Below are 12,841 nucleotides of genomic sequence, written 5' to 3'. Positions count from 1 at the left end.
GGAGCTCCAGAGATGGGAGCGAGCTGCAGCTATTAGCGCGGACCACAGAGACAGGCATGAGACGCTAAGGCTCCTGCTGCTGCCACTAAGAAGCCTGTGTGCTAGCACAGGTCACTATCCACACCCCCCTTCCGGGAGCCTGTGCAGCCCACCACTGCCAGGGTCCCGTGATCCAGGGACAACTTCCCCGGGAGAACGCACTGTGTGCCTCAGGCTGGTGCAACGTCACGCCAGCCTCTGCCACTGCAGACTCGCCCTGCATCCATACTCCTCCCTCCCCCAGGCCTCAGTGAACCAGAGCCCCCAAATCAGCGGTTCCTTTAACCCCGTCCTGTCTGAGCAAAGAACAGATGCCCTCAGGCGATCTACACACAGAGGCAGGGCCAAATCCAAAGATGAGCCCCTGGGAGCTGTGAGAACAAAGAAGAGAAAGGGAAATCTCTCCCAGCAGCCTCAGGAGCAGCGGTTTAAATCTCCACAATCAACTTGATGTACCCTGCATCTGTGGAATACCTGAATAGACAATGAATCATCTCAAATTGAGGAGGTGGACTTTGGGAGCAACCATATATATATATATATATATATATATATATATATTTCCCTTTTTCTCTTTTTGGAAGTGTGTATGTGTATGCTTCTGTGTATGATTTTGTCTGTATAGCTTTGCTTTTACCATTTGTCCTAGGGTTCTCTCTGTCCACTTTTGTTTTTCATTACTTAAATTTTTTTCTTAATAATTATTTTTATTTTAATAACTTTATTTTACTTTATTTTATTTTATCTTCTTCTTTCTTTCTTTCTTTCTCTTTTCCCTCCCTTTTATTCTGGGCCGTGTGGAGAACAGTATCTTGGTCTTCCAGCCAGGCATCAGTGCTGTACCACTGAGGTGGGATAACCAAGTTAAGGACACCGGTCTACAAGAGACCTCCCAGCTCCATGTAATATCAAACAGCAAAAATCTCCCAGAGATCTCCATATCAACACCAAGACCCAGCTCCACTCAACGACCAGAAAGCTACAGTGCTGGACACCCTATGTGAAACAACTAGCAAGACAGGAGCAAAACCTCACCCATTAACAGAGAGGCTACCTAAAATCATGATAAGGCCACAGACACCCAAAAACACACCACCAGACGTGGACCTGACCACCAGAAAGACAAGAACCAGCCTCACCCACCAGAACACAGGCACAAGTCCCCTCCACCAGGAAGCCTACACAACCCACTGAACAAACCTTAGCCACTGGAGGCAGACACCAAAAAAAATGGGAACTGTGAACCTGCAGCCTGAAAAAAGGAGACCCAAGCACAGTAAGTTAACCAAAATAAGAAGACAGGGAAACACACAGCAGATGAAGGAGCAAGGTAAAAACCCACCAGAACTAGCAAATGAAGAGGAAATAGTCTACCTTAAAAAGAATTCAGAATAATGGGAGTAAAGATGATCCAAAATCTTGGAAATAGAACGGAGAAAATAAAAGAAACATTTAACAAGGACCTAGATGAACTAAAGAGCAAAGAAACAGTGATGAACAACAGAAAAAAATGAAATTAAAAATTCTGTAGAAGGGATGAATAGCAGAATAACTGAGGTAGAAGAACGGATAAGTGACCTGGAAGATAAAATAGTGGAAATAGCTACTGCAAATCAGAATAAAGAAGAAAGAATGAAAAGAATTGAGGACTGTCTCAGATACCTCTGGGACAACATTAAATGCACCAACATTCGAATTACAGGGGTCCCAGAAGAAGAAGAGAAAAAGAAAGGGACTGAGAAAATATTTGAAGAGATTATAGCTGAAAATTTCCCTAATATGGGAAAGGAAATAGTTAATCAAGTCCAGGAAGCACAGAGAGTCCCAAACAGGATAAATCCAAGGAGAAACACGCCAAGACACATATTGATCAAACTATCAAAAATTAAATACAAAGAACAAATATTAAAAGCAGCAAGGGAAAAACAACAAATAACACATAAGGGAATCCCCATAAGGTTAACAACTGATCTTTCAGCAGAAACTCTGCAAGCCAGAAAGAAATGGCAGGACATATTTAAAGTGATGAAGGAGAAAAACCTACCACCAAGATTACTCTACCCAGCAGGGATCTCATTCAGATTTGATACAGAAATTAAAACCTTTACAGAGAAGCAAACGTTAAGAGAATTCAGCACCACAAAACCAGCTTTACCTCAAATGCTAAAGGAACTTCTCTAGTCAGGAAACACAAGAGAAGGAAAAGACCTACAAAATAAACCCAAAACAATTAAGAAAATGGGAATAGGAACATACATATCGATAATTACCTTAAATGTAACTGGATTAAATGCTCCAACCAAAAGATATAGATTGGCTGAATGGATACAAAAACAAGACCTATATATATGCTGTCTACAAGAGACCCACTTCAGACAGGGGATCAATCCAATAAGAAGATATAATAATTATAAATATTTATGCACCCAACATTGTAGCATCTCAATACATAAGGCAAATACTAACAGCCATAAAAGGGGAAATCAAGAGTAACACAATCATAGTAGGGGACTTTAACACCTCACTCACCAATAGACAGATCATCCAAAATGAAAATAAATAAGGAAAAACAAGCTTTAAATGATACAATATAGAAGATGGACTTAATTGATATTTATAGGACATTCCATCCAAAAACAACAGAATACATATTCTTCTCACGTGCTTATGGAACATTCTTCAGGATACATCATATCTTGGGTCACAAATCAAGCCTTGGTAAATTTAAGAGAATTGAAATTGTATCAAGTATCTTTTCTGACCAAAATGCTATGAGACTAGATATCAATTACAGGAAAAATTCTGTAAGAAATCCAAACATGTGGAGGCTAAACAACACACTACTTAATACCAAGAGATCACTGAAAGAATCAAAGAGGAAATCAAAAAATAACTAAAACCAAATGACAATGAAAACACACTGAATCATATACTATGGGATACAGCAAAAGCAGTCCTAAGAAGGAAGTTTATAGCAATATAATCCTACCTTAACAAACAAGAAGCACCTCAAATAAACAACCTAACCTTATACCTAAAGCAATTAGAAAAAGAAGAATAAAAAACCCCAAAGTTAGCAGAAGGAAAAAAATCATAAAGATCAGAAGAGAAATAAATGAAAAAGAAATGAAGGAAATGATAGCAAAGATCAATAAAACTAGAAGCTGGTTCTTTGAGATGATAAATAAAATTGATAAACCATTAACCAGAATTATCAAGAAAAAAAGGGAGAAGACTCAAATCAATAGAATTAGAAATGAAAAAGGAGAAGTAACAACTGACACTGCAGAAATACACAGTATCATGAGAGATTACTACAAGCAACTCTATGTCAATTAAGTGGACAACCTGAAAGAAATTTACAAATTCTTAGAAATGCACAATCTTCTGAGACTGAACAAGGAAGAAATAGAAAATATGAACAGACCAGTCACAAGCACTGAAACTGAAACTGCGATTTAAAATCTTCCAACAAACAAAAGCCCAGGACCAGATGGCTTCACAGGCGATTCCTCTCAAACATTTAGAGAAGAGCTATCACCTATCCTTCTCAAACTCTTACAAGATATAGCAGAGGGAGGAACACTCCCAAACTCATTGTATGAGACCATCATCACTCTGATACCAAAACCAGACAAAGATGTCACAAAGAAAGAAAACTACAGGCCAATATCTCTGATGAACATAGATGCAAAAATCCTCAAGAAAATACTAGCAAACAGAATCCAACAGCACATTAAAAGGATCATACATTATGATCAAGTGAGGTTTATCCCAGGAATGCAAGACTTCTTCATTATATGCAAAACAATCACCATGATACACCATATTAACAAATTGAAGGAGAAAAAGCATGTGATCATCTCAATAGATGCAGAGAAAGCTTTCAACAAAATTCAACACCCATTTATGATAAAAACACTCCAGAATGTAGGCATAGAGGGAACTTTCATCAACATAATAAAGGCCATATATGACAAACCCACAGATAACACCATTCTCAATGGTGAAAAACTGAAAGCATTTCCACTAAGATCAGGAACAAGACAAGGTTGCCCACTCTCACCACTATTATTCAACATAGTTTGGAAGTTTTAGCCACAGCAATCAGAGAAGAAAAAGAAATAAAAGGAATCCAAATCAGATAAGAAGAAGTAAAGCTGTCACTGTTTGCAGATGACATGATACTAAACACAGAGAATCCTAAAGATGCTACCAGAAAACTACTAGAGCTAAAAAATGAATTTGGCAAAGTAGCAGGATACAAAATTAATGCACAGAAATCTCTTGCATTCCTATACACTAATGATGGAAAATCTGAAAGTGAAATTAAGAAAACACTGTCATTTATCACTGTAACAAAATGAATAAAATGTCTAGGAATAAACCTACCTAAGAAGACAAAAGACCTATATGCAGAAAATTATAAGACACTGATGAAAGAAATTAAAGATGGTACAAACAGATGGACAGATATACCATGTTATTGGATTGGAAGAATCAACATTGTGAAAATGCCTCTATTACTCAAAGCAATCTACAGATCAATGCAATCCCTATGAAACTAAAACTGGCATTTTTCATAGAACTAGAACAAAAGATTTCACAATTTGTATGGAAACACAAAAGACCCTGAATAGCCAAAGCAGTGTTGAGGAAGAAAAACGGAGCTGGAGGAATCAGGTTCCCTGACTTCAGACTATACTACCAAGCTACAGTAATCAAGACAGCATGATACTGGCACAGAAACAGAAATATAGATCAATGGAACAGGATAGAGAACCCAGAGATAAACCCACGCACATATGGTCACCTTGTCTTTGATAAAGATGGCAAGAATATACAGTGGAGAAACGACAGCCTTTTCAATAAGTGGTGCTGGGAAAACTGGATAGCTACAGGTTAAAAAAAATGAAATTAGAACACTCCCTAGCACCATACACAAAAATAAACTCAAAATGGATTTAAGACCTAAATGTAAGGTCAGACACCATCAAACTCTTAGCAGAAAATATAGGCAGAACACTTTGACACAAATCACAACAAGATCCTTTTTGACCCACCTGCTAGAGAAATGGAAATAAAAACAAAAGTAAACAAATGAGACCTAACGAAACTTAAAAGCTTTTGCACAGCAAAGGAAAGCATAAATAACACAAAAAGACAACCCTCGGAATGGGAGAAAATATTTGAAAATGAAGCAACTGACAAAGGATTAATCTCCAAAGATTACAAGCAGCTCATGCAGCTCAACATTAAACAAACAAACAACCCAATCAAAAAATGGGCAGAAGACCTAAATAGACATTTTCCAAAGAAGATTGCCAACAAACACATGAAAGAATGCTCAACATCATTAATCATTAGAGAAATCAGATCAAAACTGCAATGAAATATCATCTCATACCAGTCAGAATGGCCATCATCCAAAAATCTACAAACAATAAATGCTTGAGAGGGTGTGGAGAAAAGGGAACCCTCTTGCACTGTTGGTGGGAATGAAGATTGATACATCCACTATGGAGAACAGTATTGACTTCCTTAAAAAACAACAAATAGAACTACCATATGACCTAGCAATCCCACTACTGGGCATATACCCTGAGAAAACCATAATTAAAAAAGTGTCATGTACCAAAATGTTCATTGCAGCTCTATTTACAATAGCCAGGTCATGGAAGCAACTGAAGTGTCCATCAACAGATAAAAGGATAAAGAAGGTGTGGCACATATATACAATGGAATATTTCTCAGCCATAAAAAGGAACAAAACTGAGTTTTTTGTAGTGAGGTGGATGGAACTAGAGACTTTCATACAGAGTGAAGTAAGTTAGAAAGAGAAAAACATATACCGTATACTAACACATATATATGGAATCTAAAAAAAAAAAAAAAGGTCATGAAGATCCTAGGGGTAAGATGGGAATAAAGATGCAGACCTATTAGAGAATGGAGTTGAGGATATGTGGAAGAGGAAGGGTAAGCGTAGACAAAGTGAGAGAGTGGCATGGACATATATACACTACCAAATGTAAAATCAATAGCTAGTGGGAAGCAGCCGCACAGCACAGGGAGATCAGCTCAGTGCTTTGTGACCACCTAGAGGGGTTGGATAGAGAGGGTAGGAGGGATGGAGATGTAAGAAGGAAAAGGTGTGGGGACATATGCCTATGTATAGCTGATTCACTTTGTTATAAAGCAGAAACTAACTCACCACTGTAAAGCAATTTTACTCCAGTAAAAATATTAAAAATAAATATTATGCATATAAACAAATGTAATCTGAATGGAACAAACTTGAAACCAAATAATTCTACTAAATTCATGAAAGGGATATCTCATCAGTTAAAATAATTACTTTTAGTCACCACTTTTTACTTATTATAAAGAAAAAATATTGTAGAATACTTAGAAAATACAGAAAAAATGAGGCATTAAAAAAAAATCATTCACACTCCCATGCTATAAAGAGAACTATTGTGAACCTATTGTTCTGTTTATTTCTGGCTTTTTAAAACATAGATTTATTTTTTAAACAAATACAGCATAATCATACATATATTCTATAACCTGCACAATTAATTTAAAAATCTATATCATGAGCATATTTCCATACCATTATATATTTTTCTATAAGATTTTAAGAAATTTTTATTTTTAACTAATATTTGTCTTACTGAAAATTTGCAAAAGTAGTACAGAAAATTCCCACATATACTTCCTCAATGTTAACATCATGTATAGCTACAGTAAAATTATCGATACTAATGAATTAATGTTGACCAATACCATTAACTAAACAACTGACTTTTTTTAGATTTTACCAGTTTTTCTCACTAACACTCTTTTTCCATTCCAAAGTCAAATCTGAAGTTCCACCTTTCATTTGGTTGTCATGTACAAGCTTATTTTTAATGTCTTCATTATTTCCATGTCACGGCCCTCTGTGGTAAGGAATAATTATGAGAGACTGCCTTTACTGAATACTTTCTATTATCCAAACACTTTTCAAATACTCAAAACAACCCTATGATATAAAGAACACATTTCCCATTTTATAATGAGGATTCTGAGGCACAGAAATATCACATATATTGTCAAAAGTCATTTAGCTAGCAATTGTCAGAGCCAATAGTTGAACCCAAGTGGACTAATCTTTAAACTTGTGTTCCTTATTTCTTATTAATAATAGATATTTATATGTTTGCACATTTCCCCCAATGTAAAGAATGCAGCCATTCACTGTCTTGCATCTATGTGTTTGTATAAGAATGATTATTTGCCTATAATAAATTCTTAGAAGCAGAATTTTAAGTTAATTTCATCAATGTGACATTTCAGAAATTAACATTTTGTTCTGCGTTTTTGGAAAATAAATAAGTGATAACAATATCTCCTAAAGTGCTTATCTACAATTCTCAAACTCAATAGGGTGATCATAAATTCAAAAGGAAGAATTACTCAATAGTCTGACCTAGTTTCTTTGAAGGTATACAGACCTACATATTTACATGCTTTCCCTGAACAATACCCTGACCATCTTCAGCACAGCTTTCAGTGAATGCAGCTTGTGTTCTCTACGTTCACCAATAAAGTGATGGCCAAAACTCATCTGCGCAAGATGCTGTACCAAGGTTATTTGGTAAGTTATTTCATAAGTAGCTATGCTATGAGCATGATAATGTACTAATGTCCATCGGTAGCTTAATACCATCTTATCAAGCTGTTATAAAGTATATTAGATAGCAAATTAAAATATCTATATAAAGTAACTCAGAATATTGTACCTGTTACCACTACTTTTATTATTCTTATTACCCTTACCTGATCCATAATGTAATGATGAAGTTTAGATGCTATGGGTTGTTTGTATACTTTCTGTATTTCAGGGAAATTTCTGTACAATTGACAAAACATCTTTACATCTATATCTTGTCTATACCTACCAGTCCATTTTATAAGTGAAAAAGATAACTGCTCAAAAAGATTAATTTGCCTAAGGTCTCTTGGTTGATTTAAACCTCCGGTTTTCATAGCTCACAGCCTGGTGCTTCTCACTAAGGCATATATGTGTCTCTGCTTTATGGAAAACATGTTAAATGATTTAGGGGTAAGATAAATAAATTTGTCTCAGAGTATTTATAGCCTAGACATATACTATATATAGAATCATACATATATGTATATAAATACATGCTAGTATATAGATATAAATATATACAGTGTAGATACACAGATATATAAAATAGAGATATTTTAGTATATTTTATGGAATTTTTAAAAGGTAAATATAGTCCTCAATGTTTCAAATACTATGAAATGGGTATTATTATCATTTTTTAAAAGACGTTTCTTTGGTCCTTTCCTCTCACTCTGGCTACTAACCAGCCTACTGCATTCTCATTCTAATTTATTAGAATTATTATTTTCTAAATTGTTTTTCCTCTACATTGTCAGCTTCAATCCCCTGCAGCACAGCTTTCACCTCTGGCCCTCCATTAGGAGGACTCACAGTGTATTGGTGCCCTCCTGCTGGACCAGTCCTGTAGTTTCCTTTTATTCTTCACTCTTGGCATGTCTTGTACACGTGAAAAGGCAGGCCTTCCTTCTTGGTGTGTAGGACTTCTTTCCATTCGTGTTGTCTGCCCATCTCTGCTTGGCTATTCTTTCTCAGAAACAAGCGCATCATTTATTTATTTACCTTATTATGAAAAAATTTGAAATGAATGTAAAATTAAGGAGAACAATATAACTCCTTATCCTCATTACCCAAGTTCCAGGATAGATCAATATTTTGCCATATTTGTTTTATCTATCTCACCCTTTCATTAATAGCTTGTTTGTTTTTAACCTTATTGAAGTATTTTGAAACAAATCCAAGACACAGAACTATACCCTATGCACTTCAGTATACATCTTTGAGACATATGGACATTTCAATGTCTTCAAAGCCCATGAACGTTTTCTTATATAACCACAATGCTGGTAACCTACCTAACAGTGTCTAGATATTATTCAAATTTTCTCTCTGCTGTGGTCTGAATGTTTGTGTCCTTCCAAAATTCATGTTAAAATGCTAACCTTCAAAGGTGATGGTAGTAGGTGGGGCCTTTGGGAAGTCACTAGGTCATGAGGGTGGAGCCCTCCAGATGGGATTAGTGCTTTTCTAACAAGTGATCCCACAGAGCTCCCTATCCTCTTCCCTCACGTGAGGTTACAATGAGAGGCCTGTGACTGGGAAGAGAGCCCTCACCTGACCACGCTGGCACCATGATCGTGGGCTTCAGCTTCAGACTGTGGGGATAAATTTCTGTTGTTTATAAGCCACACACTCTATGGTGTTTTGATATAACAGCACAGCTGGACTAGAACAAGCAGTGATCACATCATCTCAATCTGCTGAAAAGCCCCCAGTGACTCCTACTGTAGTTGGGATATGGTCCAAATTTCCTGCCACTGTCTAGAAAACACTATTTGATCTGTATATTACCTCTCTCTACAAATTCACATTGATCCATTCTCTTCCTTATGCACCTTCAGAGACAGTGGTCAACCTTCAGTCTCTAGAGCTGCATTGTCCAGTATGGTAGCTACCAGTGACACATGATTACTGATCACTTAAAATATGATACCATATTTACCATATTCTAATCTAAATGCATTTGTTCTGTAAGTGTAAAATACATACCATATTTCAAAGGCAGTATAAAAATTAATGTAAAATATCTCATTAATTTTGTCATTGCTAATATTCATGATGCTATTATTTTGGATATAGTAGATAAACTAAAGCAAAATTAAATAATGTAATTAACCACTTTATTTTTACTTTTTAAATGTGGCTTCTAGGAAATTTAAAATTATGTGTCACATTATTTCTATTATTTTGCATATTCTATTATTTCTAGTGGACAACATATTTCTAGAACAGACTAAACTTACTTCCATTTCAGAAACTTTTCTTTTTCTTTTTAGTTGTTGTCTCTTCTGGATATTCTCTTACCAAATTTTCTCCTGATTTTTTTATCACCTCTCATATCTCATACAAATTATAACTCCTCCAAGTATCTTTGCTTGGTCGGCCTGGATGAAATCTACCAGCTGCCCGCTCCGCCTTACTTACTCTTTATAATGTTTCTTATTTAATTTATTTATTGACCCTTATAGTTCCTTGAAGTTCTTATTATTTTGGTCACATACAAGTTCTTTGAAGAGAGGACCATTGTTTGTATTGTTAGAACTGTGAGAAATAAGTTTCTGTTGTTTATAAACTAGCCAGTCTGTGGCATTTTGTTATAGCATTTGGAACAGACTAAAACATCCCTTATTTCAAAAATGTCTTTTTATTGTAGGTTGTTTGAATGAGAATCGAAATGATTCACTCATTGAATTTTCTTATCTCTAAACTTTGTTTCGATCTAGGGCAGTCTGTCTTCACTTTTTTTCATGACATTGAAGAAGTCAGGCCAGCTGTCTTATAGAATGTCTCACCTTATTAAGCTGTTGGCTTCTTGCACTGTGGTCTTGTTTGTATTATTCTAATATGCAAATAAGCTCTAACACAGGAGTCCCCAACCCCCAGGCCACAGACTGGTACCTGTCCGTGTTAGGAACAGGGCCGCTCAGCAGGAGGTGAGCAGCGAGCAAGCGAGAGAAGCTTCATCTGCCACTCCCCATTGCTCTGCTTCCCATCTCTCACATTCCCCCCCACACCATCTGTGGAAAAATTGTCTTCCATGAAACCAGTCCCTGGTGCCAAAAAGGTTGCAGACTGCGGCTCTACAGGCTTAAGTGTAATTTGTTTGGGAGGGGTGGATTGGGCAGGAATCCTTACTGATATTGCTGTGAAATGAATATTGTATCACACATATTTGGTATTTGACCATCTCATATTTAGTGACGGTAAATACGGTAAGTATATTCAGCTGGTCGTAGCCTGATCCCTCCATTGTAAATTTTCCTATTACCTTAGTTTGGGTTAGCTCCAGTTCAGAATCTGAGACAATGACTTGGGTTCTGGTAGTTTATTTGGGAGGTGATCTAAGGGAACAGGAGTGAGGGAAAAGGGAATGTGAGATAAGCAAGGAAGAAAAGCCAAAATAAGGGCCATTATGAGCGTTGCTGCAGTGGTGAAAGGAGCTGGATTCTGCAGGACACCTGAAAAGTATACAGAATTCACTCAATATGATATTAAAATATGGAGTCACTGAGGCATTTATCCATGGGTTCCTGATGTGGGTTCCAGTTGAGGCTTGCTTCTGGTGATTTTAACACTCACTCGCACGATTGCTTCCAGGCAGTGTGATGTGCTGGTTTTGCAGTCATTCTGCTTAGGAGAAGACCTAAGGTGTGGACTTACACTTGAGGCAGGAGGCTGGCAGCTGGGGTGAAGCTTCTTGCCATATTTTCACCAATAAGACTACTCAGTAGAATTCACAATTTTCTTCTAATTAAATTTGTTTTTATATTATATTTCTGATGGATATTAGGGTTCTTTCCATTCTTTTGCTAACAAATAATGCGACAATTAACAATCTTGTGCATAAAGATTTTCATATTTTTCCCTGTGTTTTGGGGCTAGATTTCTAGAAGTGGGATTGCTGGCTCAGTGGATAAATGGATATACAGAGTGGTTATCTATTCTGCCATATCCTTTTGACTGTTTCATTTTGCTCATTCAAGGTAAAAAGTGAACTTTCCCTCCACAACCTCATCCATGAAGAACACTGTCAAACTTTTGACAAATTTAATAAGTGAGAAATGATAGAACATTTTAAAAGTTATTATTAACTTCTCATATTCTTAAGAGCTTTTTTTTTTCTTCTTCTTCTTCTGTAATCTGTCTCACCATTTTCTTGGCTATTTTTCCAATGTTGTATTTTTTCTTTTCATTTCTTAAGGACCATTTTCTTTTATTAGTGATTATTTTCCTGATTGTCATGTGTCATTTGCTATGGAATTTCTTCTCTGTTTTACAACCATTTAAACATGGAATTTTTATAGTTTTATGTAGTCTTTATTGTGTATTTCTTTTATGGTTTTGGATTTCTGAGGTACTCTTAGGAATTGTTTTAGATTTAATTGACTCCCCCAAATAAGATATGTTAGAGTAGGAAGCCACAGGACCCCAGAATGTGACCCTGTTTGGAGACAGGCTTTATGGAAGTAATCAAGTTGAAATGAGGTCATTAGGATGGGTCCTACTCCAGTATGATTGGTGCCTTTATCAAAAGAGGAAATTTCAGCACAGACACACACCTAGAGAGAAGGTGTTGTGAAGAGACACAGGGAGAAGATGGCCATCAAAGGAGAGAAGCCTGGAGCCGGTGGTTCCTCGCAGCCCTGAGAAGGAACCAGTCTTTCCAACACCTTGATTTTGGACTTCTAGCCTCCAGAAATGAAAGAAATGAAAGATAATACACTTCCATTTTTTAAGCTACCCAGTTTGTGATGAGGTTGTTCCAGCAATCCTACAAAACTGAAAACTATTAAAGGAATGTTCTCCCTACTCTCAGGTTTTAAACAAACGTTCCTCTATTATTTATTAACACTATAATGATCTTATAGATTATTTATTTTCTTACTTTTCTTTACTATTTAGAGTAATTTTTTTTTTTTTTTTTGTGGTACATGGGCCTGTCACTATTGTGGTCTCTCCCGTTGCGGAGCACAGGCTCTGGACGCTCAGGGTCAGTGGCCATGGCTCACGGGCCCAGCCACTCTGCGGCATGTGGGATCTTCCCAGACCGGGACACGAACTCGTGTTCCCTGCATCGGCAGGCGGACTCTCAACCACTGTACC

The sequence above is a fragment of the Globicephala melas genome, chromosome 14, assembly GCF_963455315.2.
Source record: "Globicephala melas chromosome 14, mGloMel1.2, whole genome shotgun sequence".
Lineage (NCBI taxonomy): Eukaryota > Metazoa > Chordata > Mammalia > Artiodactyla > Delphinidae > Globicephala > Globicephala melas.
This window is presented reverse-complemented; position numbering follows the sequence as displayed.